The 23,636-nt window shown below is 35.4% G+C and overlaps 1 long non-coding RNA gene across 1 annotated transcript in view; it reads left to right on the top strand.

The window, feature by feature from the left end:
• Positions 1-987: 987 nt before the first annotated feature.
• Positions 988-23,636, top strand: part of LOC149568785 (uncharacterized) — a 46,337-nt gene continuing 23,688 nt past the window's right edge. The window contains exon 1 of the long non-coding RNA XR_016361703.1: positions 988-1,243. This is a non-coding gene — a long non-coding RNA (uncharacterized LOC149568785). The remainder of the gene's footprint in view (positions 1,244-23,636) is intronic.

The following is a 23,636-nucleotide window of genomic DNA, read 5'->3' as shown; positions in this document are numbered from 1 at the left end:
AAAACATTTTTCCCTCTCTTTTCAAATTCAAACTCACCTACCGTGCATTCAATGTTTTTGACTGTTACAAGTCGTTAGGGTGATAGGTGGGCATTTGGCATTAGGGGCAAAACATAATCGGAAGTGTATAATTTGGCCATCTGAAATTATTTTGCAAACATAAGCTGCTCTTTGTTCTAAAATATTTAAGGTTATAAAGTGGTCGTACATGTTGTGTTATTTAGTTTTATGTGGATCATGCTTATCTATTTGGTGCTCAAATTGTTTCCATCTTATCTCTATACTTTTCACTAAAATATTTTAAGAAAATTATCGCATGTGAGGGTCATTTATAGTAGTTCTTATTATCTACTTTTCTTTTTAACTTCAGCCCTAAAATGTCTTCCACTTTTGTAGTTTTTGGAGGGGAAAACACATTAAAAATCTCTTATCTGCAGTCGGCACCCCCTATTGTTACAACTAACTCTGCTACTTAATGGATAATTTCATATGGTATCCGTACCCATAAGTTCTATCCTTGCTCTAGTAGGCTTAGGTGGACTTCAATCCTATTTTCCACTGCGAATATCGCTTTCTTTAGGATTTATGATGGAAAACTATCGTGTAATGGTTCCCTAGCTGAAATGCTTGATCAGAACTCTTATGTTGTGTGTCAGTGTATCCCATAAAATCATATGGTTATCCACAGTTGGAAGATCTACTGGTTCAGCTAAAGGAAATGCATGAAAATCAGGCTCCAATTGTGGACCTAATTTTTCCTCTGCTTTACAATTTGGGCAGAATTACTGCAGGCCACATGGCTTGAGTTTTGGCAGTTGCACCACATGTTTTCCTGCTGGCAGTGTAGAGCTTCTGGGAGGGCGTGACATTAATTCACGCAGATTTTTGCGGCCTGCCAGAGATTTTGTTCCTACTTTTCACAATACCTATCTTTACTACCTTTACTAATAGTTCTCAATCGTTCTGATAATTCGTTGAGGGCAATGACTCCACCTAAGATTGGCCAATTGAAGGCGTTGAGACTACGATTCCATCCCCACATCTCTTGCCAATTGCACGCACATCCAGTGGATCAGACTTTCATTCAACAATTTGACAGGGAGAATACCAAAAGAATTCGGCGGCCTTTGCAACTTACAGCATCTCCGCTTGTCCTTCAATGATCTAAGCGGGAGCATTCGAAATGCTCTAGGGAAGTGCACGTCTCTACTGGATTTGGCCCTCGGCTATAACAGTCTCACAGGTACCATCCCTCCTCTCAGTTTTCACGATTTCCGAAGTAATTGAGATGGAATTCGCGAAAGATTACAGTCGGGCTCTTTCTATGGAGAATTTGTTGTTACAATTTATTCTTTTTTCTTCTTCCTGTTTTTGTCCAGAGCTTTCAAGAAGTATTAAGAAGAAGAGGGTTTCAGAAATGTTGGTAAAGTGAAGTGACTGTAAATGTCTAGTTTTTTGTAAATATCTGTAAATATTTAGAGTCTCACCCCACCTGTAGCTATGGTCGAACCGCCAAACTGTGCGCTCAATAACTTTGGCATAAATATCAAAGATTTCCTTGTGGATTTGGAGTAGGCATAAAAGTCAAAGATTTCGTAGTGTGTGTCTAAATGGTTAGGTTTCAAGACATAAATTGCTTATGGGATTCTAGTAATTTGTCCTCCCCTATAAATATCCTAAGTAAAGATCAGGTCTCATCCTTGAATATGATATAAGAAGTCGTAATGCCAACCACCACTATCTAGGAGAGCCATTGATCACTGCAGCACTGCAAAATTTGTTCAGCAACACAGCATCGGCAAATCTCAACCCGTCTTGCACAGTATTGTTGCTAGAAGCTCTCCGCTGCACTATTGTTGATATGAAATTCTTAATGTCAAAATATAACGGTATATATCATCGACATTACTAGCAGTGATACTGTTACATCAGCAGCTGAAATGTTTATCACAACAACCAAATAAACTAACCACATGATTACAATCCATATGATTCATTTCCTTTATTATCTCTTCCTTCTGAACAACATCAAATATATTTATCTCTTATTTTTTCCATTAAGATTAAATAATACTGTGATATTTTCAATTATACGAGTCCATTCTTTGTCTTTGATGCCTTCTGAGTGATTTCAGACAGTCTTTATATAAGTTACACTGGAATGAGCAGTCATGTTCCTAAGTTATGAATAGTCTCTCTTTACTAATTGTATCCTTTCATGGTCTCTTCATTCATAACTGGTGTTTGAATATTGTGATGGTGATAGCTAACAGTAATATTCCGGGGTACTTTGTCATAGATATATAGGAGCTTAATAGCTATGATATCGTTGGGTTGTTAATTCTTCAAATTAATTATGTATATCATACTTGAACTTTCTTATAGATTACTACATCAATGATGACATGTATTTTTATAAAGTATATAGATGTAGAATGCCGCTAATCTTTGGTTTCATTCTTCTACTGTAGTTGGTTTCCTATATTAAATGTGCAAATGATTATCACTCATTAAACTTATTATATGACCCATAATGAGATTATTTTATCAGTTAGAAATGTCTACAAAAAAAACTTTCTTGACAAACATGTCAAGACATTGGATAAAATGTATGCATATTGTACATCTGTGGAAATGAAGCCATTTACTTTGTCTCATGAAAATGATCATATTTATCTAAGTTCATGACGTGAATCAACAATAAAGTTCATATTATATTCTATTATTTAATACCAATGATATTCTTTAGAGTACCTATTGCACCCTTAGGTGTGATTGCTAGTTTATAACCACAGAGAATATCTATACTCTAAGTTGTTTTGATAGCATGCTATTGCAATCTCTGTGTTATTTTCTAATTTTAGTTATGCTTGAACAATCTTTGTATTATTTTCTAATTTTAGTTAAGCTTTGGTTTTTATTAAGTTAGCTCAATTATGGTAATTGGTAATTGATAAACAAGTAAACACCCGAACAACAACTGAGCTTCATATTTGTTTTACAAGAGTACTTGCATTAATTCATAAGTGAATTGTTCTTTATTAAGAACTTTCTTCCCACTTTAGTCACAAAAAATAATATATTTCTTCAATGTAAATATTATTTTGAAATGATTAAAATAGAAAACAAAGTTGAAGAACTACAAATACCTCTAAAGTCATGATGCTATAAACAATTGCATGCACAAGGCTAATAGATACTTATAGCATTGCAAATGAGAGGGCTCAACAAAACATGGATAGAGTTATGTTCCTTGGGTTGTAGTTTATTGATAATGGAGGTCACTTAGAGATACAATTACAAACATTCAAAATGAATGTATTTTCTTTGTTCTCTAATTGTATCCATAATTGATCTCAACTTATAGGCAAGAAGCTTGATTGAGTTTAATTCTTCTATATCTTTAATATATTTTGCCCTCGCAAATATGTTCCCTCATTAATTATTTTTTGTTTGTTGGTTAATATGTAATAAATAGACAACAAATTGATAACAATATACTTCACATGTCCAATGGTTTCTTAGCAGACTAATTTATTTTTCCCTTTAAGTTTAAGTTGAAAGAATTAATTGTCTGAGATGATAGTTTTGTGCCCCACTTTTCAGCCCCTAACTGATTAGTAAAAGTGAGAACTTGTGCTTTAGTGAGTTCCTAGTTGTTTTTGAGTCTAGGTCTAAGCCTTCTTAGGTGGAATGAGTCTCCATCAAATTTCTCCTTTTCTCCCTCCTCACATTTCATAATTGGGTGGTTCTCCATTTTGTCTAAGGGGTCATATGGGTAGGTTAGTGCCTGATCTGATGGAGGTTCGTGTTGCTTATGCAATGATCATTTACAAGTTATATATGCTTTTAGTCTATCACTTTCTCAATGGAAACAAAAGCTTGCAGAAATTCAAAATTCATCTTCTCCTCGGTGGGTTTTCAACCCATGAAGACAATTTCCCGCAAAGGGCACCAAATGATGCATATGGATCAAAGCAAGAAAATAGCAAGGTACCCTATGGCGAATCTAAGTTCCCTTTACGATTATTTACAAAAAAATTTTAGGATTCATCACAAGCTCTCATAATTATTCCTAGTGGAAAACTCAAAACCAACTTCTCCTCAGTAGGCTTTCAACTCATGAAGTTGGTTTTCTGCAAAAGGCAATTCTAAAGGAAAAGAAACAAAAAGTGGGCCCCTATAGAATTTTTGCACTTCCCATAGACATTTTCGAACTCAAAAAGAAAAATGGTCTAAAGGCCAATTTAAAGGGAAGCATGGGTAGAGAATTGGAAATTGTCTTCTCCTCGGTGGGTTTCTAACCCATGAAGACAATTTCCTAGATCTTAAAGAAAATCAATCTGGAAATCAAATTGGACCCACAATTTGTGCATAAATTATCTTAAGATGATATTAGAAAGAATCTAACCATTACAAGAAAGAGTTAATGCACCAGAATTTAACTTAGCGAATATTTTCCCATGGAGTACTCTATTGGTAAATTCCTAAAACTTAAATGAAAATGGGAAGATAGAAAGTTACCATTGGACCAACGTAATAGTGAAAAGACCCCAAGATATCTGTTAAAATCACACATTTACTATTTCAACGGATCTCTACTTCAAGTCATTTGTGTGGCGCAAATTTTGAAGATCAGCAGATGAATTGAGGCTCCCATATATATGGATACATGAACAGTTTAATAAACTAATGCGATCAGATTTCCACAATCCATCATGGTTATGTAAATCAGTTTCTGGATTAGATTGTTTTGAGATTTTTACCATCAACATTTCAAATCACACTACGTGATCCATCATCACTTACTTTGTTTGACATCTCTTGCTTTCTCATCCTGATGATGGATTACATAGTGTGATTCGAAATGTTGATGGTAAAAATCTCCACACAATCTAATCCAGAAACTGATTTACATAGTTTAACAAACTACCACTCTTTTTCTTGAACTATTATTCTATTAAAGTCCTTAACTTTTTCAAAAAGCTAGTATCTGTTATATTAGCTATTCTCCTTAGTTTCTTAATTCAAAATTCAATTTCAAAAGAATGGAAACCAAATTTGCAGGTTTTGATGGGTTGAACGAGATAAAGTCCCAAATGTAGGACTTCATAGATACATCCCTACATTTTTATGACATGAAGGATTTCCATAGGAGAGTGAAGTTAGAACCAATCCATCCCATTATTGAGAAGCTCCAAGGATGTGGGTTAGTTGAGGCAGTTGGTTTTCTAGTTCCAGTCCAGGCCCCAGAGTTAATCTATGAATGTATAAATCATTACAACCCAAACACAAGGCAAATTGTGCTACCAGATGACACGGTGTTGATTTCCATCGACAGAGAAAATGTGGTGAATTGCCTACAAGTTCTAAAATGAGAGGACTCTTCAAATTTGACATTTAGAGGAGCCATTTCTGAGTTCTTTGCTAAGAAGATGATCTAGAGGAAGGAAATCATGCAGACATGGTTCCAAAAACCATGGAACACCAAGAGTAAGGTTCCTAAGACTTTGTTTGGGACTAATCTAAAACCTAAGATTATTGATATCTTGGTCCTCTTATACAGATTGAAAGGTGAGGTAGAAACTTTAAATTTTGTTGAGCAATATTTCTTTTTGGTGCAAGCCATCTGCTTTGACACCCAATATATTGATCGGGCTCATGAGGTAAGCAAGATTATGTCCAATGCTCTTTGTGCTGCAAAGTTCTACAACACATTCTATATGTCCTCTTTCCTCATTTATATGTTAGCTTCTTTACAACAATGGCTAGGCCTTCCAAGAGTGGAAAATTTTCCTGATGATGTGAAGTGTTATGAGTTTTACCCATACTTGCAATTGGAAAATAGTTATGCAGAGTATGTTAAGGTTAATGATGCATTCACCATGAGAATTGGTAAGGAGCTTCAGTGATGTCCAAAAAGGAGATTTAGTCTTGAAGCCATGGTAGCCATCAGAAAATTTGGGAGTTATTTCATCCAATTCTCATCCTTTTCGTATTTGCATCTTCTAGCTTTTGATGGTTTCCCCTTGAAGCTGCTGAGATATCCCAGTGATATGATCATGTGATTGAGATTGTATGACAAGCCACTCGAGTGAATGTGTTGAGTGGGAGTCTGAGGAAGAAAGGGTACAAATTTCTTATGAAGGTGGGAGCTTTCTGTTGTAAAATCCATTTTGATGCCAAGAACATGCTAAAGGTGTTTGAAATGAAGTATAAGTTGGAGATGTATGAAGTCTTGGTCCTCTTACATAGATTGAAAGGTGAGGTAGAAGCTTTCAATTTTGTTGAGCAATATTTCTTTTTGGTGCAAGCCATCTACTTTGACACCCAATATATTGATTGGGCTCATGAGGTAAGCAAGATTCTGTCCAGTGCTCTTCATGTTGCAAAGTTCTACAACACGTTCTATATGTCCTCTTTCCTCATTTATATGTTAGCTTCTTTACAACAATGGCTAGGCCTTCCAAGAGTGGAAAATTTTCCTGATGATGTGAAGTGTTATGAGTTTTACCCATATTTACAATTGGAAAATAGTTATGCAAAGTATATTAAGGTTAATGATGCATTCACCATGATAATTGGTAGAGAGCTTCAGTGATGTCCAGAAAGGAGATTTAGTCTTGAAGCCATGGTAGCCATCAGCCAATTTGGGAGTTATTTCATCCAATTTTCATCCTTTTTGTATTTGCATCTTCTAGCTTTTGATGGTTTCCCCTTGAAGCTGCTGAGATATCCCAATGATATGATCGTGTGATCAAGATTGTACAACAAGCCACTCAAGTGAATGTGTTGAGTGGGAGTTTAAGGAAGAAAGGGTACAAATTCCCTATGAAGGTGGGAGCTTTTTGTTGTGAAATCCATTTTGATGTCAAGAACATGCTAAAGGTGTTTGAAATGAAGTATAAGTTGGAGATGTATGAAGTCTTGAGGCCCATGTTTGATTCAAATGGGTATGCAAGGGAGGTGTTGTAGATTGAAAGTGTAATCAAACACATCACCACCATTGAAGACTAGTGGGCTGATCACAAGGACGAGTTCGATCTATGATTGTGCTCTCACCACACTGACAATTGATCAAGGAAAAATGTATAAAGTTAATATTGATGTAGAAGGAGTAGAGGATGATGGTTAGAACATGTATAGTAACACTTATCTAACCAAGCTAAGAGGCACTCTGATGAACTCAAAACCTTATGAAGATGCAGGAGAGGAGCTAGATATAATGATGGCCTAGATTATCAAACGGACCAAGAAATGGGTTGAATGGACCATAGCTAGAAGGAGTTGAAGCAAAAGTACAACCGCTCAAGCTTCTCCAATAGTTGTAGTGGCTTCCTCTTCCCAAGGCAATACATTGGGTACAACCTTGGCCATTACCCAAGGGCTGGCTCAACCATTAGATGGAGGTGATCAATCTCCCAAAAATATATTTCCATAGCCAAGACTTGTCAAGATGGGTCCCTCCTAGTGATTGGAACTCCATTAAAAGCTGAAAAGAAGAAGGCAGAGGAACCAAAAGATAATGTAGTCACTCTGGCCCTCTTGCCTCATAGTAGTCCAGTTCCATCTATAAGTGGTACACTTCTCCTATCAAGTAGTCCCCAAGTGCAAGTAGTGGATTTAGAAGATGGAGGAAGCAGCGATAGCGAGTCTACTAAATCTGTTGAGGCAATAAAGTCCCCAAGTGCAAGTAGTGGATTTAGAAGATGGAGGAAGCAATGATAGCAAGTCTACTGAATCTATTGAGGCAATAAAGAACACTTCAGAGGCAGATAAGGGCCTAGATTCTTCAAAGCTCATTTCACAAGCCTCGAAGAATCCTTTCTCTTTGATTGCGAGAACAATCACCCTAATCAAGAGAAAGATGTTTAGCATATATTCCCTTGGGACTGCCTCCAAGGTGATAAGCACAGATTCATGGCTGGAGGACACCCTAGATAGAAAGAGGAAGAGAAGAGATGAAAGAGCTCCCAACAAGGATACCTTATCTCTTGTTATTCGCTTTGGATCAGCACTAAGTAAGGTAAAAAAGAAAAAGACCTTGTCCATCCTTGGACAAGATCCTGAAATAGGGCATCTGACAATGGAGATTGGAAAGCCTACCAAAGAGGGAAGAATTGAAGATATGTGTACAGATGATTTTGCCTTACACTTTGTGGATCTTGGGGAGGCCATACATGACACCAAGGTTGGCTTATGGAAGTCAACAAATGAAGAGATTGAAGGATAGCTAGAAAGTCTTAAGTTGTCGATGGTCAAGATGAAGGCAGAAATCCATGAACTAAATGACTTCATCAAGCAATTGGTCACTCCATTGGCAAGCATTTTTGAAATGCCTATTACTAGTGATCCTATTGCTACTGATGTCCAAGCACTCATCTCCTAGCTCCAAGAAGATAAACACTTTGGGCAAATTGGTAGAGAATGGAGTAGGAAACTCAAATTGGAGGGACTCACTATTATAGAATAGATTGACAATGCCAAACTAAGGTTGGAAATAGAGAAGTACAACATTTCAACAAATAGAACCACCTTGGCCGTGAAGAAAACTAAGAATGATGATTGTGTCTATTTGTTGAGGATGATTATCCACATGAAGGTTAGGGAGACTATCGAAGCAAAGATCTTGCCTAAAGGAGATGAGCCTTTATTTGAGTGGCTTTAGAGCATGCAGTTCAAGTTCAAAATAATCATGGTAGTAGAGGAAGGGCTTAAGGAAACTGAAGCTAAAGTGAAGAAGGATCAGGATAGAGATTATGAACTCCTAAGACGTCTACATATGGATTCTCAGACTAGTGGACAAGTGAAGGGAATCTTTGGGATAACTGTCATTCTAACAAACTTCTCCAATTACATAGATAGTTTGATGGGGATATCTTCTAGTCACTAGAATAGAGTTTTTGAACTCCAAAAACTTGGTTGGTCTGTACACGTGGCCATGGAGGAAATACAAGACCAATTCAGTATTGTTAAAGATTTGGCCAAAGAGCATTCTAAATGGCTCTTAAGATATACTAATGTACATGTACATTGGCATGAGGAACTTATTCCAATCATTGTGACCGACAAAGCTTATAAGACAAAATCAAAAAAGGGAAAGAAGGCGAAGTGACTCATATTCTACCTTTTTTGTATTTTTTTGTAATGATTGTAATGGACAAATTCGCTTCTTTCCATTTGTCATTTCTAAAGAGATGAACCGATTAAACTTCTTTTGTAACGGTCATCTTAGAATCCTTTATGTATTAAAATGAAAGATTAATAAAAGGTCAACTAATTTTTTGGTGTGAAATACTTGATGTTACAGAGACAATTGAATGGTATTTTGTGTCAATTATTTCCCATTCCATTCTATTTTATGTTAATTGGATGATTTCTCTTTCATCTGAATTAAAACAAGGAACAAACAAAGTTTCATTCCCCTGTTTTGACATAACAAGCAAAATATTATAGTATTGTCATCATAGGTTCAAGAGAAATCCTTTTTGTGTTTCTCTTCAAGTTATTCTTTCTTTCTCTATAGTTAGTTTACTACTAAATCAATTTAGTATTAGTTAGTATGCATTATGAAATCATTGAGTCTCATGGGTTCATGAGATGTGTGAATTCATAAACTTAATCAATCTTAAATTCCATTTCTTGCCTAAGTTAGTTCATGTCTAGGCCTAGCTTGGCTTACCTCGAGTTAAGAACACACCCCATTTTAGATTTAGAAACAAACATAATTCACTGCAAATCATATTGGAATAGAGAGTTGTACCTAAGAATTCAGAGGAAGGTTAGTCTTTTCAGAAGCAACTTTCCAACTGTTGTAACTAGATATTGTTCATAAATTTTGGCATCTAAGAGTTAAATCAAAAGAACAATCTATTTACCAATAAATTTCTTATGGTTTTCTTAAAATAGAATCTACAAGTAATAAACATTGTATGCTTTGCCTTTATATCATTTTTATATCTAAAAATTAATATATGTATTTTTGGTTAGTGTGTAGATATTCCAAAGTCTTCTAAGGCTTGAAGACAATATAGAGTTTCCTCATTGCAAAAGAGGGTATCTAGAATGATCATCTAATGTGGAAAATAAAAATCAAGAGTATGCACCAATTGCCCTTTAATGTTCACTTATCTAGGCATGGACTCTAAAAATAGAAATAAATATCCTTTAATTATGTTTCCCTCAAACTCTTCAACAAGGATGCAAGGAGAAAACATAAAGAAGAAAACTTTGGAGATTAAAAGGAAAATGTGTTCTTTTTAAAGCCTATATCCAAGTGTGGCTTATTGATTTTAAGCCCTTTTTTCAATGTTGGGAAGACACACCAAACAAGTTGACCAAAAGAAAGAAATGATTTTATATTAAAAAAGAAGACTGGCCACTTGTTACAATTCAAATAAGAAGGGTAAGTTTGAGCCAAAGTGTCTTGGTCCATACATGATTACTGCAACATTTGGATCAAACATGTATAAACTCTGTACTACTAAAGGAGAAAAAATCAAGGAGTTGGTCAATGCTCTTCACCTAAAAACATTCTATAGCTGGTATTTTACTAAAAGCTATTTGTACATAGCTAAATATCTTGAAAAGAAAAAAAAATGAAAAATGTCATGAAAAAAATCTATTATCCTCGTGAAAACCTAGTAATAGTCACCTTGATAATATCAAAAAAAAAAAAAAATGAGAAATACAAATTGATTGACAAAATTAAAAAATAAAAAATGAGAAATATACAAAAAAAAATTAAAAGATGAGAAAAGAACCAAAAAAAAAAGAAATAGAAAAAGTTTCATTAATGAAAAATTGGCAAATAGGTGACATGGTAGCAAAAATAGAATCTCTACCAAGATAGTGAAAAGCTAGTAAATAGGTGCCTACTGTTCAACATGCACCATCTATTGGCAAAACTCCTGTCTCTTGTACAGTTGTTCTTTCTTTTTGCTTTCCTGCTTTGAATGCATAACACCAATCACTTTCAGATACTTCTCGTACCTTCATGGATTGAAATCAGTCCTAATTCTAGGGGAAACTTACCAGTGCTAGGGGGATGTTTGATCCAGGGGATATTTTCACCAAAAATTGAAGTATCTCCAAAACTCCAACAATCAACACCATTTTAAAGTTTTCAAAATTTTGCACCCAATGCAATTCGAACAGGCAGAAAAGGAGTTCATATGCAAAAGTTATAGCCAGTCAAAGTTTGGTCAAACTAGGTACAAAGGTCATCAAAAGGTGAAAAAAATAATCATCTCGAAAGTGGTCAACAATGGGTTTCAAATTGAAGATCTCATCGAGAGGTTTCCAACGATGTTCATTTCGTCAAAAATGGAGTTCGTATTCGAAAGATATGTCTGATTGAAGTTCGAGATGATGAGGTGGAAAAAATAATAATAAATTTAAAATAAATAAATAAATAAATTGTTGATGGTGCTGGGATTTGAACTCGCGACCACCAGTCCCCAAAATTTGACTGGTGGCCGTTACACCACTGGTGGCCTTTGAAACATGTTAGACAAATGTTTATTATATGGTTTGAAATGGTGCTAAGTTTAGTTAAAGGCTAGAGGTCGGTGTGGTGGTTGGAACCACCGACCTCCCTCTATTACATGCGTTTTCAAAATCTCCTTTGCCATTGTGCCACGTGAGTGGCTTGTGATATTTTTAGCGCAAATTTTATTTAAAGTATATCAAGCCCGATTCCCTCTTGCCTAAATAAAGGCATATATTAAATAAGGACAAATTTCAAAAATAGGAATGAGTCTTATTTCAAAGATAGACTATTGTAAGGGTCTAAATTTGTAAAATCTTGTTTTGCCCTATTATTAGGCAAATATTTTGTATAAAAAGAGGGTTTAGGGGCCTTTTGAAGGCATGGAAATTAAGGGAGAAATTATGCAAATGGTGAGAGAGATTTTATGTATTTGGAGACTTAGTGATTTTTCCTGCACATAGAGGAATTTTGCTGCGTGTGCTTGAAGAGAATTGTCACAAATCATTTGTATTGATTTATTGAAGTTAATTGATCGGTCCCCCTATTGGAGCTGGACCTGGAGACGTAGTCCTTCCTGGATGAACTCCGAAATCAAATGTGTTGTGTCTCTATCTCTCTTTCTATCATCTCATCTTGTGTTTTCTTATTTGCAATTACATTAATTTTTCTTTATTAAAGCTTTAAAATTAACTTTATGTAATTGGTTAACATTATCTGTAATAGTCCTAGATCCTAGAAATCAAATCAAATTTGGTATCAGAGCCAGGTTGGACTAGTATTGCAAATTTGAATGTTAACAAGATCCAGGTTGAATCAAGTCGAAGGTGATCTTGAAGAATATAATCCTGAGATCGGAAAATGAAGAGCTAATCCACCATTTCAGATGGAAGATAAAGGTGGTGGACAAGGTTCAAAAGATCAAAATGTCTAGAAGACTCTCCAAAGTTTGCAAACAATGGTAGAAGTTTTGTTACAAGAAAGAGAAGAGAAGATGCGAAGGCGTGCAACTCATGATGACAAAGGGAAAAAGAAAGGCGCTGATGATGATCCTGATCATGAGCCTCCATCTCCTCCCTCTTCTCCTTCTTCCCCTTCTTCTCCTTCATCTACACATTTTGAGTCTTCTAATATTTTTAAGGGTGGACATAAGCCTCGAATAAAGTTGGATGTAAAATTTGACTTGCCAAAATATTGTGGGGAATTAAATGCTGAGAAATTAGATGACTGGATTCATCAAGTAGAAGTCTACTGTAGAGTCCAAAACCTTGTAGATGATGTTGATAGAATTCAGTTAGCCACTCTTCGATTAGGAAGTGTAGCTCTAACTTGGTGGGAGAGTAGGACCCAGCATGAAACTTCAAAACATGGTAAGTTAAATATGTCTTGGTTAGAATTTGTTAGTGCTTTAAAGAAGCAATTCTACCCCCTAGGCCATATGCAACAATTAATGATGAGCTGGCAACATTTTAGGCAAGGGAAAGGTCAATCTTTCCAAGAGTACACCCATGAGTTTTGTAAAAGGGCTATTTCGTTAAATGTCCCATTGTATACCTAGGACACTTTACTCAAGTATATAGGTGGTCTTCATTCTTACCTAAGGCACTCTATTCTCGTCCTGAATCTTTGTAATTTGGATGAAGTATGTGTCCAAGCAACACATTTAGAGTCAAGAGGTAAGGGTACCTTCATTGATAAGTCTGACAAAAAGCCATCTAAGTCTGAGGAAAATTCCAAAGGCAAAGGGAAGGGTAAAAAGACAGCTACGGTAAAGAAAGAGGGTGAGAAATCCACATGCTCACATTGCAAGAAAGAAGGGCATGATGATTCTAAGTGTTGGAAGTTGCATCTTGAAAAGAGGCCGAAGCGATTTGGTGGAAATAAAGGCAAACAAAAGACTGCTGCTGTAGCTCAACAGGATCTTGGATCTAACTTCGGAGATGAAACAAAGATCATTGCTACCAGGATCCAAGGTAAAGGAAAAGGTATTTCTCTTTCATCAGCTACCAGTTCTTCTAGCATAAGTGCAAGTACAAGTGAAGATTCTTCTCCTAAGAATGACAAGAAAAGGAATGAATTATTTCACATTCGAGTTGTCATCAAGCAAAATAAGGTTGATACATTATTTGATATGGGTTCTCAAGTTAATTTGATATCTAAGGAAATTTTTAAGAAGCTCAATCTGACTACAACACCTCATCCAAAGCCATATCCTCTTGGATGGGTTTGCAATGATGCGCAATTATAGGTAACCACGCAATGTAAGTTAAGATTTGCTATCACTGCAAACTTCGTAGATGAGGTAGAACCTAATGTAGTCCCTCTAGATATTTGTGGTCTTGTACTTGGGAATCCTTATTTGTATGATCGACAAGCTATTTTCTATAGGGGGGAAAATAAATATCATCTGTTTAAAGATAAAATTGAATACATTGTACGGGCACATAAGGTTAAGACTAATCTGGCACTAGTTAATGCTAGTCAGATGAAAAGGTTAGTCAACTGTAGTAAGAATTTTGTGCTGATGATTGTAAAAGCCAAAGAAGATGAAACATCTGAGGCATTTAAGGGATGTGATCCAAAACATAAAGATGAAATGGTCAAAGTTGTTTCTGCCTACGATGACTTGTTTTAGGAACTGAAGGGATTGCCTCCCAAAAGAGAGATACATCATGAAATTCAGTTGCAGCTAGAAGCGCCACTTCCTAATATCGACATGTACTGCTTATCAGTCTTGTAGAATGAGGAAATCAAGAAGCAAGTTCAGGAGCTCATGGAGAAAGGAGTTATTCATCCTAGTACTTCTCCTTGTGGTTCTCCTATTGTATTGGTTCCAAAGAAAGATGGGACTTGGAGAATGTGCATTGACTACAGGGCTTTGAACAAGATAACGGTAAAGAACAGGTACCCTCTTCCTAGAATTGATGATTTACTTGATCAGTTGAAACATGCAATTTATTTCACTAAGCTAGACTTACATAGCGGATATCATCAGATAAGAATAGCAGAAAATGATATTTGGAAAACTGCTTTTAAGATAAAATAGGGACTTTACGAGTGGTTGGTTATGCCATTTGGGCTTTGTAATGCACCAACTACATTCATGAGAGTCATGAATGATTTCTTTCATCCTTTTATTGATGATTTTGTCATTGTATATCTAGATGATATTCTTGTATTTAGTAAGTCTTGGGATGATCATGTAATTTATGTAAAGAAAGTTCTTGATGTATTGAGAAAAGAAAAACTCTATGTAAAGATGTCAAAATGCGAATTTGCAAAGACATCCTTAGTGTACTTAGGCTATGTCATAGGAAATGGTTAATTGAAAGTAGACCCTGCGAAGGTCGAATGTATTGTAAAATGGCCTAAGCCAAGTACAGTTACAGAAGTCAGGAGCTTTTTAGGTGCAGTTCAGTACTAGAGAAAGTTCATTGCAAACTTCTCTTATATTGCATCACCATTGCATGCATTGACTAGTACTAAGGCAACTTTTTAGTGGGGAGGTCCACAATAGAACGCTTTCGACACTTTGAAGGAAAAGTTGAGCACCGCACTAGTTCTGGCTTTACCAGATTTACATCAACCATTTGAGATTGAGATAGATGTAAGCGGGTTTTTCATGGGAGCTATACTCATGCAAGGAGGTAAACCAGTCTGCTACCACTTTGAAACTTTTTTGAGAGTAGTAAGTAACTATCCTACTTATGATAAGTAACTTTATGCTTTAGTTAAGAGTGTTAAAAAATGGAAGCACTACTTAATGGGAAAGGAAACTATAATCCACACTGATCACTAGCCCCTACAATATTTGCACTCACAATCTAAGTTGCAATAGAGTAGGCATTTTAGGTGGATGGGTTTTCTACAACAGTTTCATTTGGTAATTAAGTATAAAAAGGGTTCCCATAACAAAGTAGTAGATATGCTTTCTAGGCCTCCTATTAAGAATGCTTTGATAATCCTTCAGAATAGTTCTATGGTTCATGAAAGTTTTTAGAAACAATATTCTAATGATGAGGACTTTAAGGATATCTATACAACTTTAATCTAGGGTAAACATGTGGAAGAGAAAGATTACCATGTGCAGGATAATTTTTTGTACCACTTGGGCAAACTATGCATTCCTAAAGATGAACAAGCACATGTAATCCATGAAGCACACACCTCTTTGATTGTAGGACATTTTGAGGTAAGTAAGACATTAGCTCAATTGCAGAAATATTGTTACTAGCCTTGTATGCTGGGAACTATCACCAAGTATATAAAAGGATGTGTAATGTGTGCAACCAGTAAGCCAAGTAATAGGAAATTTGGTTTGTACACACCATTACTTGTACCATCCCGTCCATGGGAAAGTGTGTCTATGGACTTTGTGGGGGGTTTACCTATGTCTAGGAAGGGTCATGATTATTTGTATGTAGTAGTTGATCGGTTCAACAAAATGTGTATTTTAATGCCTTGTAAAGAGAAAGTCACTGCTAAACTAACTGCTCATTTCTACTTTCAAAATGTATGGGTTTATTTTGGGTTACCCACTTCCATTGTATTGAATCGAGTTTCTCGATTCTTAGGGGAATTTTGGTCATCTTTGTGGGGACTCATGGATACCAAGCTAAAGAAGAGTATAGCCTTCTATCCACAGACTGACGAACAGACATAGGTAGTCAATAGGACAGTGGTTCATCTACTTAGAGGTTACTGCCGCAAGCATCCTAAGTTGTGGGATGAAAGTCTTCACTATGTGCAACACGCTTACAACCATGCAGCACACTCTTCTACAAAGAGGTCTCCTTTTGAGACTTGCTTCAGATATTTGCCAAAAACACCAATGGATTTTGCTTTTGGAAAGGACAATATCATTGATGGACACCATGATGCAGAAAGGGATTTGAAGTTCATCTAGAAGGTCCAAGAAATACATCAGGCAGTAGAAGCACAGTTGGAGTAGAGCCAAGAAAAATACAAGGCTTGCCATGATAAGCATCACATTGATCATCAGTTCCAAGTTGGTGATAGAGTTTGGTTACATATCAGTAAGGAAAGAATGCAAGGTGAAGGAAGGGAGCTCAAGCCTATCAGGTATGGTCCTTTTGAAATCCTAGAAAAGATTGGTACTAATGCCTTCCGCCTTAATCTTCCTCCATACATGCAAATTTACTTAGTTGTCAATGTTGAGAATCTGAAGTTCTATGAGCCTCCAATGGTCTTGGATGAAGACATCAGTGTTCAGGTTCCATTAGTTGATGATCTTTCACCAGAGTATATGATAGAATTGCTAGAAGATGTCATCCTTGATAGGAATGTTAGAACTTCATGAAGAGGACCAGTTGAATACCTTTGAGTGGGATTGAAAAGGATGCATCCAAGCAAGGAAAGATGGATGGAGATTGGTAAAGTGAGGGAGAAATACCCTCACCTACTTTCCAAGTAATCCAAACTTTCAGTGATCTGAAAGCCTCTCAGTGGGGAGGCTTGATCCGGGGGATATTTTCACCAAAAATTGAAGTATCTCCAAAACTCCAACAATCAACACCATTTTAAAGTCTTCAAAATTATGCACCCAATGCAATTTGAATGAGCAAAAAAGGAGTTCATATGCAAAAGTTATAGCCAGTCAAAGTTTGGTCAAACCAGGTACAAAGGTCATCAAAAGGTGAAAAAAATAATCATCTCGAAAGTGGTCAACAATGGGTTTCAAATTGAAGATCTTGTCGAGAGCTTTCCAATGGCGTTCATTTCCTCAAAAATGGAGTTTTTATGTGAAAGATATGTCCGATTGAAGTTGAAGATGAAGAGGTGGAAAAAATAATAATAAATTTTAAAAAATAAATAAATAAATTGTTGACGATGCCGGGATTTGAACCCATGACCACCGGTCCCCAAAATCTGGCCAGTGGCCATTACACCATTGGTGGCCTTTGAAACATGTTAGACAAATGTTTATTATATGGTTTGAAATGGTGCTAAGTTTAGTTAAAGGCTAGAGGTCGGTGTGGTGGTTGGAACCACCGACCTCCCTCTATTACATGCGTTTTCAAAATCTCCTTTGCCATTGCGCCACGTGAGTGGCTTGTGATATTTTTAGCATAGATTTTATTTAAAGTATATCAAGCCCGATTCCCTCTTGCCTAAATAAAGACAATTATTAAATAAGGACAAATTTCAAAAATAGGAATGAGTCTTATTTCGAAGATAGACTATTGTAAGGGTCTAAATTTGTAAAATCTTGTTTTGCCCTATTATTAGGCAAATATTTTGTATAAAAAGAGGGTTTAGGGGCCTTTTGAAGGCATGAAAATTAAGGGAGAAATTATGCAAATGGTGAGAGAGATTTTATGTATTTGGAGACTTAGTGATTTTTCCTGCACATAGAGGAATTGTGTTGCGTGTGCTTGAAGGGAATTGTCACAAATCATTTGTATTGATTTATTGAAGTTAATCAAATTAGTCCCCCTATCGGAGCTGGACCCGAAGACGTAGTCCTTCCTGGATGAACTCCGAAATCAAATGTGTTGTGTCTCTATCTCTCTTTCTATCATCTCATCTTGTGTTTTCTTATTTGCAATTACATTAATTTTTCTTTATTAAAGCTTTAAAATTAACTTTATGTAATTGGTTAACATTATCTGTAATAGTCCTAGATCCTAGAAATCAGATCAATGTTAACATGAATGTTGATGATATTCCTATCAAGGAGTATACTAGGAATAATGAAGATGAGATATAGTGATTATATGTTTCATTTATCACAATAGTTTCCATTGGTGTCAACATACATGTTATTCTATGAACACTAACTAAAAAACTAATAGAGCTTGGATTTGCATAGTTTGAGGATTAAAGATGATGCTGTGCACACTTGGTGGCATGTTCTACATAGTGTCTAGATGCTACAATTGTGTGTGTGTGTGTGTGTGTGTGTGTGTGTGTGTGTGTGTGTGTGTGTGAGAGAGAGAGAGAGAGAGAGAGAGAGAGAGAGAGAGAGAGAGAGAGATTGGTTTGAGTTATTGAAGATTTGGTGAAGGCATATTTCAAATTTTTTTCCTAGAAAATAGTTATTGTTGTTTGGATTATCCATGAAAATAGAGATGGAATCTAGTTGAGTGCACTAAAACAAATATTGGATATATAGTAAAGATAGTCAAGTGAGAAAAGTCAGATGTTGAACATGTGAAGAGTTATGAAGACTGCAAGTTGATAGTTTGTTTGCAATTATGAAAATATGGTATATTAAATAATGTAATATCTTAAGATGGTCCTATTTTATTATTATAAATTGAGAAAGGCTCAAGGCCAACTCAATTACTTGTTTAGGACTTGGTAGAAAGAAAAGATCTTTTCCTTGATGTAAAGTGTGGTTTGATTTGTAAGATCATATAGTGTATTGTTCTTGCTTACATGTCCATATTTTTTGGATTAGAGAAGAATTTGGTATAGTTTAGGCATGGTGAGCTTACAAAGTGTCTGTATCTAGCAAGATAAGTTATTTTTGGACAACTTTTGATGTATGCTTATATTATTCTATGAGGATAATACTTAAGTTGTTTGGATAGTGGGTCTTTCTATCTTGCCATGAACTCCTAAAAGGGTTGGTACAACTCCTGATAGGGTTGAAATATCCTAACAGGGACCGATATGTACTGAACATATTTCATTGACTCCTAACATGGTCCATCCTTTCACAAGGACCATTTATATTAGCACAACATCTTGTGTTCATCATTCCCACTAGGGTTTTCCTAGTTAACAAATTTGGTTTTACTATGTATGGTTTTCTTTCTATGGTTCTTGCACTTATTGATTACATATTTTATATTTAACATGGATATTGAGAGTTTTTTCAATCTAATAAATGATTCAACCACCCCCTACTCTCAGTTATCTTGATGGATTTTACTATATAAGATTTGGTATCAGAGCACTATTTCTTCATCTAGACTAGATGCATAATGCTTTTCCTATGGGATAGTATTTGTGTTTGAGTTAAGTCATAAAGGACTCTTGGTACTGGCATTTAGCAATATCTTTGGACACTTGAGTTTTTTGAAGATCATATGCAGAATATTGACATAATGATACCTTTGTCATTGATTTCAATGGGGGAGAGAATAATACATGAAAACATTCTTTGGGGGAGAGAAGAAAATATTCTTTCAAGAGAGAATAACACATGGAATATCACTCTATTAGGGAGAGATGTTCTTAAGGGGGAGATTCAAATTTGAGTATGTTAGCACAAGGATCAAATAATAGACATATTTACAAAACCTTTGCTTAAGGATGTGTTTGAGTACCCTACAAAGAATAATTCTTGGGAATTGGTTCCTAGACGTAACCTAATAAGAATGTTGTTGGAAAAATATGCATATTTATAAATAAGATGAATTAAGAAGGCGAGGTTATAAGAAATAAAAAGCAAGATTGGTACATAAAGGTTATTCACAATAGGAAGGAATTGACTTCAAAGAAATATTTGCACATGTTGCTAGATTAGAGGCAGTTAGAACATTTTTTGGCACATGCAACTAACAATAAGTTTATATTTTATCAAATTGATGTAAAATAAGCCTTTCTAAATGGAGAATTTGAAGAAGTATATATTGAGAAGCCCGATGGTTTTTCCTTGAAAGATAAAGAAGACATGGTTTGCAGATTGAGGAAAGCATTGTATGGATTGAAATAATAACCTAGATACTAGTTTGCAAGACTAGATAAGTACTTGACAAGTTTGGGATTTGTAAAAGGAAATGTTGATAGTAATTTGTATTTAAGGAATAATGAAAGTGGTTTACTAATTGTTGAGGTGTTTTAAAATGATGTAATATTTGGAGGAAATGATGAAGCAAGCAAAGAAAAATTTGAAGAAATGAAGAAATAATTCTAAATGAGTATGATAGGTGAGATTAAGTACTTGTGATTGCAAATTGTACAAAAATTAGGATGGTACTTTCATATCACAAGCTATGTATCTTAAGGACTTGTTGAAGAGATTTGGTTTGGAAATTTATAAACCTATAGGCACACCTATGTTTACTGGATATAAATTGTCTAGCAAAGATGAATCCCCTACCATTGAGAAGAAAAAGTATAGATCTATAATTGGAGGATTGAAATACTTGACACACACTAGACCTAATATAGCTAGTGTAGTTAGAATTGTGACAAGATTTGACACAAATTCTAAAGCGATGCATTATAGAGAATTGGAAATTATTTTTAGATATTTGAAAAAATATACTTAGTTATGGACTATGATATGATAGATCACATGATTTCACCTTATGTGCATACACTAATGAAAATTTAGTATGAAGTGTAGATGAGAGAAAAAGTACCAGTGGTGGAGCATTCTCTTGAGAGGAATATTGGTGTCTTGGGTAAGAAAGAAACAAGACTGTATTTCATGGACTATGATAGAGGTAGAGTATGTAGCAATAGCATCTCTTCAAACATGTCATGTAGAAGGTAATGCATCCCTTAAACATTAGTAGGAGGAGAGGGATTGATAGGATAGGTGGGAGATTCTTTTGAAATAGGAGGAAATCTTTTGGAAGTAGAGATCTAGGGTTCGATGATTAGAGGAGGGTGACAAGGACACAAACTTCTTCCATAGATTAACATCAAGAAGAAAAAATACAAACACCATTGACCTTTTGGTGGACGATAATGGTTAGGAAATAATAGGGGTTCAGGGTATTGAGGATTGGGTCAATAACTATTTCCAGGGGATCTACAAACCCCCATATAATCAGATCAATAGCAACACACAAGAAAGTATTTTAAGGTTAGTGAACTTGGTTCTAAGTGACCAAATGAATGAGGCCATGATTGGTAAGGTCAAGGAAGAGGAGGTGAGAAAGGTAGTATTTAGTATGAACTAGTGCAAAGCCCAAGGACTTGATGGGTTTTCCCTAACCTTTTTCTAAAATTCTGGGAGATTATTAAGTATGACATTATTCACGTTGTGAATGAATTTATGAGAATGGGCAAGTTGAAATGAATCTTGGAAATACAATTAAATGCTAACTTATATTCCAACTTAGACCATCTACTATAACTGTTCTCACAAATGCTACAAGCATACTCACAAAGTATGATGCTATAGGAAGAAACTTACAACTTCTACTTGAAATACTAGAAATGATTGAAGTAAATTTACACTATTCTAGTCTAATCCACCTCCCAAGTGGGCCCCCTTGGTCGGCTTTTTCTAATCTACTAACACAAAATGTAAACCAAGAACTATTTCATTATATTCCAAAATTCCGTACATAAGAACAATACATAAAATTGTAAAACAATTCACAACGAGAGTCAATAGTTTCTTTTCATAAAATTTGTTCCAAACTCCTAACACTGTCGATCCAATCTCTATAAATAGAGGACCAACACTTATTCTAAAATAGGAAAGAGAATAATCTAACTACAATTCCACTAGAGAAAAAGAAGGAAATATAATAGTTAGTGGTACAAATAATAAAGTCTAGATACCAATTCGACACAATAGTAAACATAAAGGGAATATAGCAGCTCTTCATCCCTACATTACTAGAATAATAGCTCCTCCTTTGTGGTGGCTGTGTCTCTTGGTACATTATGGTTCTTCCACTACAACTGGACTTTAATGTTCCTCCTTGAATGTTGTCAACCATCCTGCAACTTCTTCTCTATCAAGTTAGTTATGATGCATAAATATTTACAAATAGGCATAATCAAATTAAATCCAAATATTAGAACACATATTCTAATGGTTATGTGAAATAATGCATTATATGTATAATATTGGAAAAATATGACATAGTATCTACCCATAGGTTAATAGTTCTGTCTGGACTTAATCATAAGTTCAACTCTAAACGTAAGTTTAGAAATGCCTTGGTAGTATTAAAATAGAGTATTTAAAATTATCATAGAATAGAGGCAATAATTAGTCTCATCATCTACCCCCTGGTAATTTTGATGCTTGTCCTCAAGCATTGCATCTTCTAGTCATTGATTAGAAATCTCCAACTTTAGTCATCCCTCTCCTACTAGTTTTGAAGGTGCAGTAGAATCCTTGTGTTCTCTCCTAGACTTCCCTTCTATGGTCCTCCTACAATCTATCAAGTCATTTAGAATTGATATCATATAGGGCCACATGAGCATTGGTGGCTGCATTGTTAGTGGGTAACATAGTTCTGGTGTAATCTACCTTCCCAACTGTATGTATTTTGGAGCTTGGTGAAGGGTTGCCTTTAAGTTGATAGGACTGTGTGGCTCTAATCTTTTGAGTCCCTTAGGTAGTCTCCCCCATATGATTTTAACACCAACCATGGCTCTCTGAAAGGTAAAGTAAGGCAGGTTACCATATTCTACATATACCTTTTTTTTGGCCTCAAAGATTCATTTTCTTATCTCCTTGTGCTTATCCCCATAGGTCAGTTTGAACCAATCCCTAAGGATTTCTTCTGGTTTATTGCTCTCAGCTCTTAATGATAAGGGTTCTATTCTTTCCTCATCTTTTTAATTGTTCAATTGTCTATTATAATTAGCTTCATTGTGCATTGAGGACATTAGGGCCCTCAGGTATATATCCCCTATGTAAGGTAAAGGATTCCATTGAGTTTCTGTAGGGATAATGAAATTGTGCACATATAATTCATAGAGTAAATTTTGTTGCTAGGATGGAAGAGTTTGGTATAAACCATAGAATTTTTGAGCTAACTTGAATTCTCCATTTGTCTTTAAGGGCCAACATAGGCTAGAATAAAAGGAATTGTTGTTTTAAACAAATAACATAGATCCTAGGTGGTGGTCTACAAGTGATTATTTGATCAACCAATTTGAGGGCATGATCCATCTTTTATTTCTATTTTTCCAATTGCTCTCTCAATTCTACAATTTCTTCACCTTGATAAGCTATGACCTTCTTGATTTCCTTTTTCTCCTCTTTCCATGGGGTTGTTGTCAACACATGTTTATTATAGAAGTGAAAAAGAAGCATTTGCAGGGTAATTGGGCCACTTTCTTCCTCAGTTATTTTTCTTCCTTTGTTCCCGACATGATTGTTCTAAGAAATTTATAAACCATGTTTTCTTGTAGGGAACTAGGCAAGTTTTTGAACAAGTTAACTAATGCATTATTAGGGCTTTTTCATCTTTACAGC

Source organism: Cupressus sempervirens, chromosome 3 (genome assembly GCF_028749045.1).
Source record: "Cupressus sempervirens isolate cs-2001-9-10 chromosome 3, ASM2874904v1, whole genome shotgun sequence".
NCBI lineage: Eukaryota > Viridiplantae > Streptophyta > Pinopsida > Cupressales > Cupressaceae > Cupressus > Cupressus sempervirens.
The sequence above is the reverse complement of the archived record's forward strand: the minus strand, read 5'-3'. Positions and strand labels throughout refer to the sequence as shown.